The following is a 13,847-nucleotide window of genomic DNA, read 5'->3' as shown; positions in this document are numbered from 1 at the left end:
GGCAAGGAGGGGCACATCACCAAAAGCCCCCAACTCCTCAGTAGCAGGTCTGAGGGTGCGGGGGCCCTGAATCTGGCAGTCCTGGGCAGAGGCTGGCCTGAGCGCCCCTCCTCACTGCCCAGTCCAACTCTGGCCGAGTGTGTGCAGCTTTGAGGCAGCCTAGCCTCGGGATCTGTCCACAGCCCCCAGGCCCAAGGTGATTGGGCTGAAGGCCCACACCTGGAGCCCAACCAGGCAGCATCCTGGCTCCACAGGTGGTGGGGGGCTGATGGCTGGAAGCTGGCCCCCAAGACTCAATGGGTTCAAAGCTGGCTTCTGGGGTGGGGGCCCCAATCCTCCCTCCCCGGGCCTCCTGTCCCTCTCCCTGTCCTCTGGTCCCCACCTGTCCTCCTCCTCTGGCACAGAGAGAGTCCCCCACCTACCTCCCCCACACCCTGCTCAACTAGCTTCAGCTCTCCCTCATAAATCTCCTCAGCTACAGCCACGCCGCCGGCAGCAGCGTGCCGCTGTGCTGAGTGACAGCTCAGGGACTCACCTCCTTCCACCGCACTGGTCTCTGTGGGGGGCCGAGGGAGTCCACTGCCACCTCCCCATGGGGCCCCGGCCTCTTGCCCTGGCCCTGCAGCCCATCAAGTCCCTGCCTGCTCCTGTTCCCAAGTGGCCCTGAGATGCCCAGAGCCCAGGGGCCCATCTGGACAGAGCTCCTGCTCCCAGCCTGGGGAGGGGATGGCCGGCTGGGAGGCGAGTGTGGGTGAAGCGTCACTGTGGCCATCTCCCTTCGGTCACCCGCCCCTGTGAAGGGAGGGGCTCGGGGAAGTACAGGTGAGTCCTTGGCCCCTGGTGACCAAGATGAAGGAGCATGTAACCAGCAGTCAACCCACAGGCCTGAGCAGTCAGCTGGCAGTCAGCACATGGCCATCGGATCCAGCTCCCCTGGCTCTTCCCACTCCAGCTCTGAGGCCACCATGAGGCTGGTGACCCAGGACCCAGGTCCTTGCCTCTGCCCCGGACACAGCTGTGGCCCTTCCCCACAGGAGGGGTATTCAGGAGGTTCCCCCTGGCAGCCTCCATGTCTTAGGTGGGGGCAAGAGAGGATGGATCAGCGCCCTCGCTCTGAGCAGGAAGGGGTTAAAGCAGGAGGCTCTGCTTGGCTGCCTGGTGACGTCACTTTAATTCCATTTTGAGGGCATTTAATCTCATTTGGCCCATGACTAATTCTTGGCCTTGGAGGAATTAGTTGCCCCTTCCGAGGGGAAATGGGCCGTCTCAGGGAGATGTGGAGTCATCGTGTCCGGCGGGGGTGGGCAGGCTGGCCGGGGTGGGGGCGTGTGGAGGGCCTGACCTGGGCGGGAGGACAGGTGGCCTTTATTTAGCCTTGGAGCATTCTGGGAACGTGTCCACCCACAGCCTCATCTGCCCCCACACAGATGGGGGGTCAGAATCATCTCACAGACATATGACTGGGCTTGGGGGTCTGGGACACTCGGAGGTGGGACCCACAGTGCCAGGAGGACAGCAGGGCCAGCTGAACACCTGGACCTCAGGCCCCAGGGTACTGTGTTACGCTCTCGGGAAGGCGGGGCCAGCCGGAGGCTGAAGAGGGAGGCCAGGAGGGAATCGAGTCTCTGTCGACCCAGTCTTTAGGGGGATCTCTGGGGATGGAGGTCTTTGCAGCAACCCCGCTCAGGGGCCACCCCCACCTTCTGCCCCTGTCACTCCAGGTGGGACAGGGAGACTGGGGGATGGGCTGTGGCAGGGGGGCGTCTCCTTGCTGGTCCCAGCCTTGGCCAGCCCTTGCTCCTCATCTTCCATGAAGGACGCCCGTCTGGAAGAAATGCTTTCTCTTCCAGAAGGGTGGGGGCTTTGGGGGCGGGGGATCTTTGGAGTGGTATGTGGAGACCCCTGGCTGGGGCCTCAGGACTGGATAGCGCTAGGCAGACGCCCTGCAGGGACGAGGGTCCAGCCTGACCCCAGCCTTCCGGCACCGCACCCTGGGCTGCCCTGCCCTGTCTGGCTCCTGCCTGTCATCAGCAGAACCAGGCAAGCTGGGGTGGAAACCCAGCTCCCTGGCAATGCCCCAGGCCTGGCCAGTCTGGGCTCAGTAATGGCACGGCTGGATGGGGTCCCACAGGGCACTCGGGGAAGAGGAGCCAGGCAGGAGTAAGGAAGCCCAGGCCCCAGTGTTTGCCCAGAGCCCCGGCCTGGGACGGAAGCCAGCTCAAGGACGGAGGCTGCGTCCTTGTGTGGCACTGCTGCCCTGGGCTTCTCCACTCCTATCCTCTGCCAGCTAAAGGGGTGTGGCCTCCTTGTTCAGGAGTCTTCTAAGCACCCAGACCCAGTACTGAAGACTGACGAGCGGCGGTGGCTAGAGACCACTTGTCTGTCTGTCTACCACCCACTTGGCCATAGACCTATCTGTCCATCCATCATCCATCCACCCATCCCTACATCCATCTCTCCATCTATTCCCATTCCTCCCACCCTCCACCCAACCATCCACCCATCCATCCACGGGGCGCTGGCAGGGGTCTGCACATGGCTCCTCCGGCTCCAGAGCTCTGGCTGCATCAGCGTGGCTCTATCAGGATCGCCGTAATGTCTTGAAGAGAATGAACGTGTGTCCTGCCTCCAGCGATCTATTGATCTCCTTAGCGCCTCCAAATGAGGTCATCAAGCTGCGACCTGATTGACAGGCTAACCTCTGCCCCTTCATTCTTAAGTCTCAAATTGACAACAGACTATCTAACTACCACAGTGGTCAGCTGAAGACCAGCCAGTGAATGCCCTATGAGGCCCCACACTTGGTCTGGTCAGTATCTGGGGGCTGGTGCAAGGCCAGGCACCTTCTGTGTCTTGTATGCAGTGGGAGCACCAGGACCCAGACGGACGGCCGCTGACAAGTGTGGGTGGATGGAGCCAGCTGATGGCTGTGTTCGAAGATCCTCACCCACCTCTGCTCCAAGGCCACTCATCCACCCATCTTCCCACCTGTCTGGGTTCCACACTGTATACACCACAGCAGTACACGTTTCCATCCCACAGCCCCCTCTTGGTCATTAGACAACTGCAACTGCCAGAAGGCAATTCCCAACTTCAGATCCAGGAAGGTCGAAGGGTGGGAAAACCGGGAAAACCATGACCTTGAAGTTGAGGTTGCCCCTTCCTGCGGTCATGAAAGACTAGAACACAGAGCTGACTGATCTCGCTCAGGCAGCCTTGGGACATGGGTCAGGTGTACCGGGCCTCCCTGACCCCAGGCCGGCACAGCAGATATAACAGGTGTCTTGGGCAGAAGTGTCTTTGACGGCACACAGGTCCTCATTGTTGGGGCCAAGGTGAGACCATCACAGGTGAGCCCAGTCTTCCGTTCATCCTCTGGGAGGGAGCAGAGACAAAGGGATTTGCTGACGCTGCCCCACCCACCCCAGACCCGCCCCTAGTGACCTCAGAGCCCAGCTTTCAGAGGCCTCCACTGAGATCAGGTTGTGGACAAACCTTCCTCTCAAGACCACTGGTGGCAGGTAACCTCCCGAAGTCTAAAGACCTAGCCTCTGGCTATCGGAGCAGCATTGCAATTGGAACCATTAATTCTGACTGTCTAGTGCTGAAGGAATGTCCTGACGTCCTCCTTGGGCGCCTCTCCCCGCGGGCACTGCAATCAACTGAATGAGCTCATGGGCCAGCCCTGGGCCTTTCTCAACTTCGTGTCCAATAAAACCCTGGAGGACGCCACCCCTCTGTCTGTCCACTCCTCCCTCCCTTCTCCTCTCTCCATCCCTCCACCCTCCATCCACCCACCCCTCGCTCATCTCTCTCCATCTCTCACTCCTGCCATCAATCCTATCTCTCCCTCTACCCTTTCATCCACTCATCTCCCCATCCCTCCCTCTGTCTATCCACCCATCTTTACATTCACTCATTCACCTACCCACTCACCCGTCGCCACCCTCCCTCTCTCCCTCCCTCCCTCCCTCCCTCTTTCCATCCACTCATCCACCTGTCCATTCGTCCACCGACCCACCCATCCATCTATCCCTCTGCCCATCTCTCCTTCCATCCCTCCACCCATCTCTCCATCCCTGGTCCCCTGCCCCATAACTCTTCAGACAAGTGCCCAACAGAGGGACTGAGGTGCGTCAGCCCAGCACCCACCACTGAGAGGGCCTGGTTAAAGGGCACCCTCACCATGCCCTGATCACCCCGCCTCCTGCCAGTGAACCTGGTGGGCTCCGCCTGTATTCGGAGCCCTTGGCAGGGAGCACCCTCCCCTCCTCCTAACTCCCATTATTGGATTATCTCATTTGCAAACAATAAATGTCAACAAACAGACATCCCTGACTGGGTCTCCTTCCAGGATGCAAATGTAGCCTTTATCTGTCTCTGCCCTTTATTAAAACAACCATGGAGATACGGTGGATAAACAAGACAATTAAATGTAAATGATGTCATCTCCCTCCCTCGTCGACATTAATGAGGCCCCCAGCCCTGCCTGGTGATGGCGGGAAGCCGGAAGACGCCTGGTCTGATTAAAAAGCGACTGAGAGGCCACAGTGACCTTTTGCTTTTAACTACTGACCCAGCGCCTCCGGGGGCAGCTCAGCTGGGGTGCTGGTTTCTGCAGAGATGAAATTTAAATGGCAAATGTTGACTGTCGCCCACGGAGATGTGCATCAGTGTGGATGGCTGGCGGGGACTCGCCCTGCAGGCCGGTCCCCTTACTCCCTCTAAGCTTGCCTCGGGCTGACCAGGAGGCTGCCCACGCCGAGTCCAGAGGCTGGGAGGACAGAGTGGACATGTGTAAGGGGCTCAGTGGCGAAGGCAGGTCTTGGCTGGAGCCCAGCCTTCTCTGATGGTGCTGACAGGGGCGGTGACGGTCGAGATGTGGCAGAAAAACAGCTCCCCTTGTTGCTGTGTTGCATAGCCACCCTGGATGCCACAGCGAAACGCCACCCGTCCTGTGACATCCTCACAGTTGTTACATTTGAACCCAGGCATCCATCCATCCATCTGGCCTCTTCGCTGCCCCTCCCCTTTACCAAGCACGATGTCCTTGTCCGGAAGCCAGTCCCTTCTGACAACATGTCCAAAGCACGTGCGACCAAGTCTGGCCATCACGCCTCTAAAGGGCCTTCCAGCCATACTGCTTTCCAAGCAGGTCTGCCCTTCTCTGGCGCCCAGGGTACTTTCAGTGCCCTTTGCCAGCACTGTGGTCCCAATGCACGGGTCTTCGCTCCTTCTTCCTGAGTCAGCGTCCACCTTTCACATGCAGATGAGGCGACTGAAAAGACCTTGGCCTGGCCAGGGCACCTTCGTCTTCATGCAACGGCCTTGCGTGTCAGTGACTGACCCACTGCACTGTGCTGCTCCATCTCTCGCCGTTGCTCCCAAGAGCACCCTTGAGATCCAAGCAAGACGAAATGCTCGGCAATGTCAATCTCTTCTCAATGTCTTATGACATCACCATGGGTCCAGTGGGGCGGAGTTTGGTCTTGACATTGAGTCGTCAGCCATAGTGAAAGTGTCCATCCTCGATCCTCATCAGCAAGCGCCTCAAGTCCTCCTCACTCTCACAAGCAAGGCTGTGTCCTCTGCATATGGCAGGGGGTTAATAAGCCCTCCTCCAATCCCGAGGCCCATTCTTCTTCCCACAATCCAGCTTCTCTGAGGGGTTGCTCTGCAGACACGTTGAACAAGTATGGCGGAGGATTCAGGCCTGACGCCGCCCACCCTTCCTGGCTTTAAACCAGGCAGCACCCCCCTGTTCTGTTTGCACAGCTGCCGCTTGCTCCACGGACAGGTTCTGCAGGAGCTCACGGGGCGGCCTGGGGCTGCCATCCTTCTCAAGGCTATGCACAGGGGGTATGATCTACCTAGTCAGCGAGACCCCAGGAAACCTCCCTGAGATTCTCTGCTTTCAGCCAAGAGCCATCTGACACCAGCAATGATATCTGTTCTTCCACGTCCTCGTCTGCTGCCGTCCTGAGTCTCTGGCTGCTCCCTGCCCACGCACTGCTCCAACTGTTGTGGGATGATCTTCAGCAAAGTTTTATTTGCATGTGACATCAATGATGCCGTTCTACAGTTTAAGCATTTTATTGGGTCACCTTTCTTTGGAATGGGCACAAATAGGGATCCCTTCTAGCCAGTGGACTATTTAACTTTCAAATTTCCTGGCTCCCCATGCTTCGCCAGCTTGTTGAGACATTTCCATTGGGATTCCAGCAACTTCTGGAGCTTTGTTTTTGGCTAACGCTTTCAGTGCAGCGTGAGCTTCTTCAGCTCCATTGGTTCTTGCTCACGTGTTATCTCTTGAAGCAGTTGAATGTCAGCTTGTTCTTTTTGCTCCAGTGACTCTGTGTACTCTTTCCATCTTCTTTGGACGCTTCTCTGATCCCTCAATATTTTTGCCCACAGAGTCTTTCAATGTTGCAACTCAAGGCTTGGGTTTTTTTCTTTACTTCTGTCCATTTTATATACGCTGAGCATGTCTGTCCAAGGTTGGTTTTCTAACCTTAGCATCCCCATAACAGTTTTAAAACCACTTCCAGGACAGCTGACACCCAGCCTGCACCAGCAGAAAGAACCACCCAGAACCTGAATTGCTGTGTGACCTTAGCTTCATCATGTCCTTCATGCAGATTTAATTCTCCGCCTGCAGGAGGAGGCCCAACCAGCCCTTGAAGGAATATGGCTAACTTCCTCCTTAAAGGGGTGCTGAAACGTCACCCTAAAATATGCGTCAGCTCTGCTGTCTGACTTGTGCCCGAGCCGCCGCTGCGATGCTCGTTGCCTGTCTCCTCCCGGTAAAGGCCCCACCAGGCCTCGGCGAGCAGTTGTGGAAGGCAATCCACCCCACGGTTTCGTTCCTGTGACGTGAAATGAGAGCGCCCTCTGCACCCCACCTGGCTCTCTGTCTTAGTGGTCCTGGACAGGGTCACAGTGGGCAGACTCAGAATTGCCCACCCAGTGACAACCCACCCACTACGTCCTCATGAGGACGGCGCTCATGAGGATGGCGACAGTGACAGCTCATTGGCTGTCTCCTCCGACGACGGCAGTCATTGTCAGCGCGTGAGAACCCACAGCTGTTAAAATGAAAGGCTTATCGAAACTTTCTTATATAGTTAAGTCCGCCCAGGGTTTGATGGTTGGAAGAGCAATAAGCCAACACTAAGATGAGTCTGAGGTTCAGATCATGCCGATCATTTTGATATAAGTCAGGGTCTCTCACCTTTGGAACTCTGGCACATTCCCTCCTTTTGGTAAAGGATGTATTACCATCTGCTGATCACTCATATGTGAATCCTTTCTTCTTTGGGGCTTGAGATGACGAAACACCACCCCAGGAATGGTTTCTTTCTTAGATAAGCCTTTAAGATCCTTGGCATCACTGTTTAACTTAGGGGTTGGCACCGTCTGATACCGCCCGGCACGCAGCTGGGCTGCCCTGATACCACCCACCCAGCATGCAGCCGCGTGATCTGAGATGAGGGGTCTGTGTGGGGTGATGGCAAGTTCGAGGCACAGCTGGACGGTGTGAGAGGTTGGCTCAGGTCGTGAGCCCCAGCCCATTTGGGAAATGGGCCTCATCTACGTACGTAATTCTCTTCATAGGCATTGAATTGGTCTTTTGCTTTGGTGTAATGGGTTATGCAAGGAGCTACTAAGTGCAAAGCCACCAGTTCAAACCTACCAACTGCTCTAGGGGAGAAAGCAGAGGCTTTCTGCTCCTGTGAAAATCCACAGCCTCAGCAAGCCCCCCAGGACAGTCCTGCTCTGTCCTACAGGGTGGCTTCCAGCCCGAATCAACGCCACTGCACTGCGTCTGGCTTGCAGCACGACATCGTTTTACATTTCAAGCAATGGTTGATTATGGCCATGCTTGTTCCCAGGGCCGTGAGTCGTGAGCACCTAGTTGCAAAGCCTCTCTGCGCCAGGATCTACGGCTTCTGCATCCCCGGCTGCATGAGGAGTCATGGGGAAGAGAATGCCACTGAGCAGCCTCCTGACGGCTCTTTGTACACAGGGCTGTTTATTCAGGAGCAGCGGGGGGTGTTGGTAATTAAAAGGAAAGCTAGAGCGATAATTGCTGGCATTAGTTACTGACTGGGTTAATTTAATAACTGCATTTTCCCCTCCAAGCCTCAGAAGGAACTGTTAGAAAAGTGGAAGACTTAACCGGGCTTTCACAGGGAAGAGGCCGACCGGCATGCGAGGAAGAAGAAGCCGTGGTTAGGAGTCCAAGCTCCAACTCTTTCTTCGGGTCCGGCTGGGACGCAGGAAGTCTTGTTCCCAGGTTTGGGGACGGGCAGTCTTCCTCCGACGCTGCCTGCACGTTTCAAAGTGGCTCTTAGTTCTGTGGCTCAGAGTGACCCCATGGGACATGGCAGACTGCCCTTGGGGGTTTCTGAGACTAACTCTTCATGGGACTGGAGAGCTTCATCTTTCTCCCGAGGAGCGGCTGGTGGTTTTGAACTACTGATCTTGAGGTTGTACCACGAGGCCACCAGGTCACAATGAGTCGGCGTCCAGCTGATGGCAGTGAGGCTGGGTTTCGGGTTCAGCTCTCCTGACAGTGGCTGGTAAGTTCCTGGGCAGCATCCTGTAAAAGGCCGGGGCCCACATCCTTAAGGCCGACTCTCCTTCAAGGGGGCGGCTCTACCCCAGTCTTTTTGTGATCGCCGTCCACCTGGAAGGAGTTCTGATTTGGCATCTGTACCAGGCGGTGTTCGGATGCTGCTCCCGAGGGTCCCACTGGCCGGTTTCTGTAGCAATCGGTCACGTGTCCTTCTTCCTGGACAGTTCTTGTCCCCGCCCTGGGTGTCCCTGGTCTTCAGCAGCCTGATGGCCTGGCTTCCGGCATCACAGTGACACACGGCACAATAGGCAGCCGGGCCAGTGTGCGAAGGGTGAGAGCTGCATAGCCACAGTGGCCCAGACAAAGATGGCCTGAGGTCATTAGCTCCCATTGAGGTGGCCCTGCCCCCACTCAGCCTGCAGTGTAACAGTGACAGCCCGCCTGGCCTTGGGCCATCTTTACAACTGCTGTGTGGTCTGGGCTCATCTTGGGGTTGCTGTCAGTCCATCTCCCTGAGCTCCCCTCAAGTTCAAGGACCCTCTAGAACTCCACTCCAGCCACTGCTCCTTCCTGTCAATGTGATGAAGGAAGTGAGCCAGAGCTGTGGTCAACAGCCTGCCGCCTGGAGGGGTTTCTTGGGCTGAATTCTGGATGGAGCTGCGGGTTCCATTGGGGTACCCACTCTTGGGGGGCTGCAGAGGCAGAGACAGGAGGGAGTAGGGGGCTACAGAAGGGTGACCCCAGGGGACCTGTCATAGATGGACGGCTCTCCATCAGTGTTCACTCGTGCAGGGCGGGGACATGGGGACATGGGGACAGGGGCTGCCTGCTGTCCCCTGGGGCCTGTTGACCTTTAATGGTGCTCACATACGAGGAGCAATTAATCAAAAGTAAAGCAATAGAAACAACTAACAAAGACCCTTCCCCCGCCCCAAGCTGGATTGCTCCCTGAGGCCCCCCACCCCTTTTCCCTGCCCTCCCTCTGCCCAATGGTGGGGTGGGGGTGGGGGCAGCAGAAAGGGAGGGAGTGTGGCCTCATTGCCGGGCAGCCCTGCATGGTGCAGTTGGGACGGCCCGTCTGCAAACAGAGGTTGTGGGTTCAAGTCCCCGCAGGCAACTCAGAGGAAAAGCATGGGGAACAAAGCTCAGACACAGACAATCCCAGGAGCTCAGGCCCAGCCTGCCCCGTGGGGCCCCGGGCACTGGCCACAGCGCCTCCAGTCCTTCTGACAGGCTGGGCTTCCTCAGTTGCACTCCCAGTGCCCAGGGCTGCTCCTGTCTGCCTTGCAAGGGGTGGACTCCGGTGTCCCGGCTCGAGACAGGACACAGTGCATTTCTCAAGGTCACACCACTGCCTGTCCACTCTCTGCCTGTAGGTGGTCTTCTGCTGGGGGTGGAGAGAGGCCCCGAGATTGGGCCAGGCCCAGGACTCCCTCCCCAGCTAAGCTGGCCTCACCGCAGACCCGTGCTTCAGCCTCAGCCCGCTTGCAGGGGGGACTAGGTGTCTGGCTGGGTGGGAACGGGAGTGCTGGGCAGAGGCCAGTGGGCTGGGCCTCTGGGCACTCACCATCTGGCTTCATGAGCCCCCACACACACTGAGTGGGGGTCTCATCCTGGACACTGAGCTGAGGATCTAACAGGGATAGTGTGGTCAGAGCTGTGGAACAGAAGGCCGGCCCTGGGCCCTGCCGTCTGCCACCGGCCAAGGGGTCTTCAGCAGCTGTGCACGGCACTGGTCACGGTCCAGTGGTGCCCGGAGGTTTTAATTGGAATGCCCTGTCAGGGGCTTAAATTAAAAATCAAATACTCAAAGCACCAGTGCCTCTTTGATGACTAAAATTAAAACCTAATTGAATTTTCCTAGGGAAAAATATCTTGTGGAAATTTAATTAAGGAAGTAAAGGACTGGGTTTTTAAAAATAGATGTATATGGTTTTTAATTCAAGGTTATTTGCAAAGCAAATTATAAGCCAAGGAGGAGGCTCTCTGAGGAGCAGAGAAGATGCCGCCAACCTGCGCTGCCTGAGAGGGCCCTGCGATCTGCCGCCCCCTCTGATCCCTCATCTGGCTGGGGGTTGGGGGGCAGGGCCAGGGGAAGGCTGGACCCTCGGAGGAGAAGGGCCCTCCACCACAGGCCCGAGTGCCCGGCGCGCTTGGCACTGTCTGGGGCTTGTTTTCCAAGCTTAGGACTCGACAGGGTGCCCAGCCCTCAGCGTTGGCTGCTCTGGGAAGCTGTCTTGGCTGAAGGTGTTGGGAACCCCCACCCTGTCGGGGACCAGTGGGGAGGGGCCCTGTGGGTGAGGCCACTCCACTGCAGGGTGCGTGTGAGTCCTAAGGGTGTCTCAGTGGTATAAGGAACTGAGTGACTGACGGAGACAAATGCCGCATGGAGCTGCCCAGGCAAGTGAAGCAGTGAGACAGAGAGACAAGGAGAGAAGTGGGGAGACACAGAGACACGTGAGAGGCAGACAAGGATAGAGAGCTAGTGATTGAGAGAGAGAGAGAGAGAGACAAAGGGACAGAGGCAGGAATTGGGCCTCCGGGCATCAAGGAAGCCCGCCCTGGGACTTCCGGCCCCAGTGTCCAGGAAACCCATTTCTGATCTTTGAGACACCACCCCGCATTCTCTGTCTGTGGTAGCGGCAGCTCTGGGAAACGGAGGCAAACAGGTTGCTCTAGCTGTTAAGCAGAGCCCCCAGTCCCTGCAGCCTGTCCCCCACTGCGTCCCGAGCCACCCCGCTGCCTGGGACAGGCCTGCCCTGCCCCGCCCCGGGGTCCCCAGGCTGCGCGTCTTCACAGGAGCAGCAGCCTCATCTTCTGGAGGGTCTGACTCCCGATATTGGTGGGCGGGCTCCGTGGCTCCGTGACACGTGTGTCATGAAGGCGTCAAAGCCACCCTGTGCTGCAGTCCCAGCTCTCCGAAATGCTGGGGGATGCAGGGGGGCAGAGTTGGCCTGCGTCTGTCCATCTGTCCTTCCACGTGTCACACTGCGGTGGCCAACATGGTGGAAGCTCTGCCACTGCAAGTTCAAATACCGCAGGGTCACCCAGGCCTGGCAAGTTTCAGCAGAGCGTCCACTGAAGGGGACCAGGAGGAAAGGCTTGATGACTTGTTTCCAGCATGAAGGCCACATGCCACAAAGCCCTTTCTGTGCAAGGCCCTGGGCTGGAGGACCCGCCCAGTGGACAGCAGCTGCAGCCGATGACCATGAGGACGGTGCGTGCGGGACATGCCATCAAGCCATGCAGACCCACAGCGACCCGTGCACGGCAGAAGGAAACACCGCCGGTCCTGCGCCATCCTCACCACGGCTCCTGAGTCTGAGCCCATTGTTGTGGCCACCATGTCCGTCCATCTCACCAAGGCTGGTCATCCTCTTGGTCGCCGCCCCTCCACTTTACCATCACTATGTCCTTCTCAAGGACTGGTCCCTCCTGAGGACTTGTCCAAGGTGCATGGGACCAGGTGTGGCCATTGCATCATTTCCTGTAGATTTGTGAAGGGGTGGAGCCTAGCCTGCCAATCAGGTCACAGTTCGAGGACATCATTAGGAGGTGCTAAGGAGATGACTAGCTCACTGGAGGCCAGACCCAGACTCTGCTTGACATTCCCACTGACAAGCCACATGGAGCTGCGCTGATGGAGCCAGCCTTTGGAGCTGGAGGAGCCACGTCGAGACCCACACCAGCGCTGAGATGCTTCCACTGCCACTGGATCCACAGACTTTCCACCCACTGGCCTGTGATCTTCCTGCATTCAGTATCATCGCATGGTTGTGTGAGTCTGAAGTGGAAATTATAGACTGGTATCAGACTTATGACCTCTATTGGACTGGGTTGGAATGTTTTCTTAATATACAATTACTCTTCACATAAAGGTTTCTTATACCCGTGAGTGTCTCTGGTCTTCTCTCGCTGGTCTACCCAGATGAACACACCAAGCCTCACCTGCTCACCTCTGAGGAACCACATCTGGGGCGCTTCCTCCAGGACAGATGACTTCCTTCTTCCGGGGGGCCTGAGGTCCATCGTGCTGAGAAGACCAGTGGCTGCCAGGGGGCCAGGGAGAAAGGACGGGAGGGACAGGGAGGCCTTTCTGCGTGACACTGGGGGATGCAGCGTAGCCACGGGCCTGGGCTGGGCTGGTCCTTTGTCATAGCCCCTGGGCCTCTGCAGGAGCAGGTGCTCCGGGGACGCCTGGCGGGGAGCTGCTGGACCCAGCAGGACCTCCATGCAAGAATAGTACCCACTGGATGATACCTTCAGAACCAGGGGCGTGAGGGGCGATACTGGGAGGGTAGAGGGTGAGTGGGTTGGAAAGGGGAAACCGATTACAAGGATCTACATGTGACCTCCTCCCTGCGGGACCGACAACAGAAAAGGGGTGAAGGGAGACGCCGGATAGGGCAAGATATGACAAAATAATAATTTATAAATTATCTAGGGCTTATGAGGGAGTGGGGAGAGGGGAGAGAGGGGGAAAAAGATGACTTGATGCAAAGGGCTTAAGTGGAGAGCAAATGCTTTGAAAATGATTAGGGCAAAGAATGTACAGATGTGCTTTATACAATTGATGTATGTGTATGTATGGATTATGATAAGAGTTGTATGAGTCCCTAATAAAATGTTAAAAAATTAAAAAAAATAGTACCCACAGACAGACTCTCAGCCATGGCCCTGAGATCACCACTCCCATCCCAGCGGACAGCGGCTCAGGCCTGGACCTCCCAGTCCTGGGGCCTCTGTCCACTGCTCACACAGCGAGGCTTTCTGGGGTGAGCGGTGCCTCTTGAGCAGGCCTGGGGCCACTGCTCGGCCTCCGTGGGGTTGGGGGCTGTGGTGAGGGGCCCCAGCTCTGTGGTCTTTCCCATCCACGAGGAGACCCAGGACACAGAATGGGTTCAGCGTCTCATTTGCTCAAAACCACCAGCCGCGTGTAGGGAGACAGGTCAGAGCTCCAGTCTGGGACCCCACAGCAGCTGTTCCCTCTGTCCTGTAGGGGGCGCTGTGAGCAGCAGTGGGTTTGGTTACTTTGTTTCTCTTTCTGCCTGGACAAGCCCTTGCCACCCCCTCTCCCAGGGGTGCTGTGGATGGAATTGTGTTCCCCACCCCACCAAAGGCACGTGGGTTCCCCCCGTCCGTGACTGTGCCTCTGCTGGTGAATCTGGGTTCTGTGGGATGTGGGTGGACTCTATCCTGCCCGCTCCCTGGGAGCCTTGCGTAACAGTGGAGCAGATACGGGTGGGGCCTCCGTGTGGGGGGCAGATGC

At 57.3% G+C, this 13,847-nt stretch overlaps 1 pseudogene; it reads right to left on the bottom strand.

Annotated features, from left to right (window-relative positions):
* LOC142426137 (small ribosomal subunit protein uS17-like) overlaps positions 1-12,607 on the bottom strand; it is a 28,894-nt pseudogene extending 16,287 nt beyond the window's left edge.
* Positions 12,608-13,847: the final 1,240 nt, after the last annotated feature.

The sequence above is a fragment of the Tenrec ecaudatus genome, chromosome 14, assembly GCF_050624435.1.
Source record: "Tenrec ecaudatus isolate mTenEca1 chromosome 14, mTenEca1.hap1, whole genome shotgun sequence".
NCBI lineage: Eukaryota > Metazoa > Chordata > Mammalia > Afrosoricida > Tenrecidae > Tenrec > Tenrec ecaudatus.
Note: the sequence above shows the minus strand (reverse complement) of the source record. Positions and strands in the feature narration are given on the sequence as shown.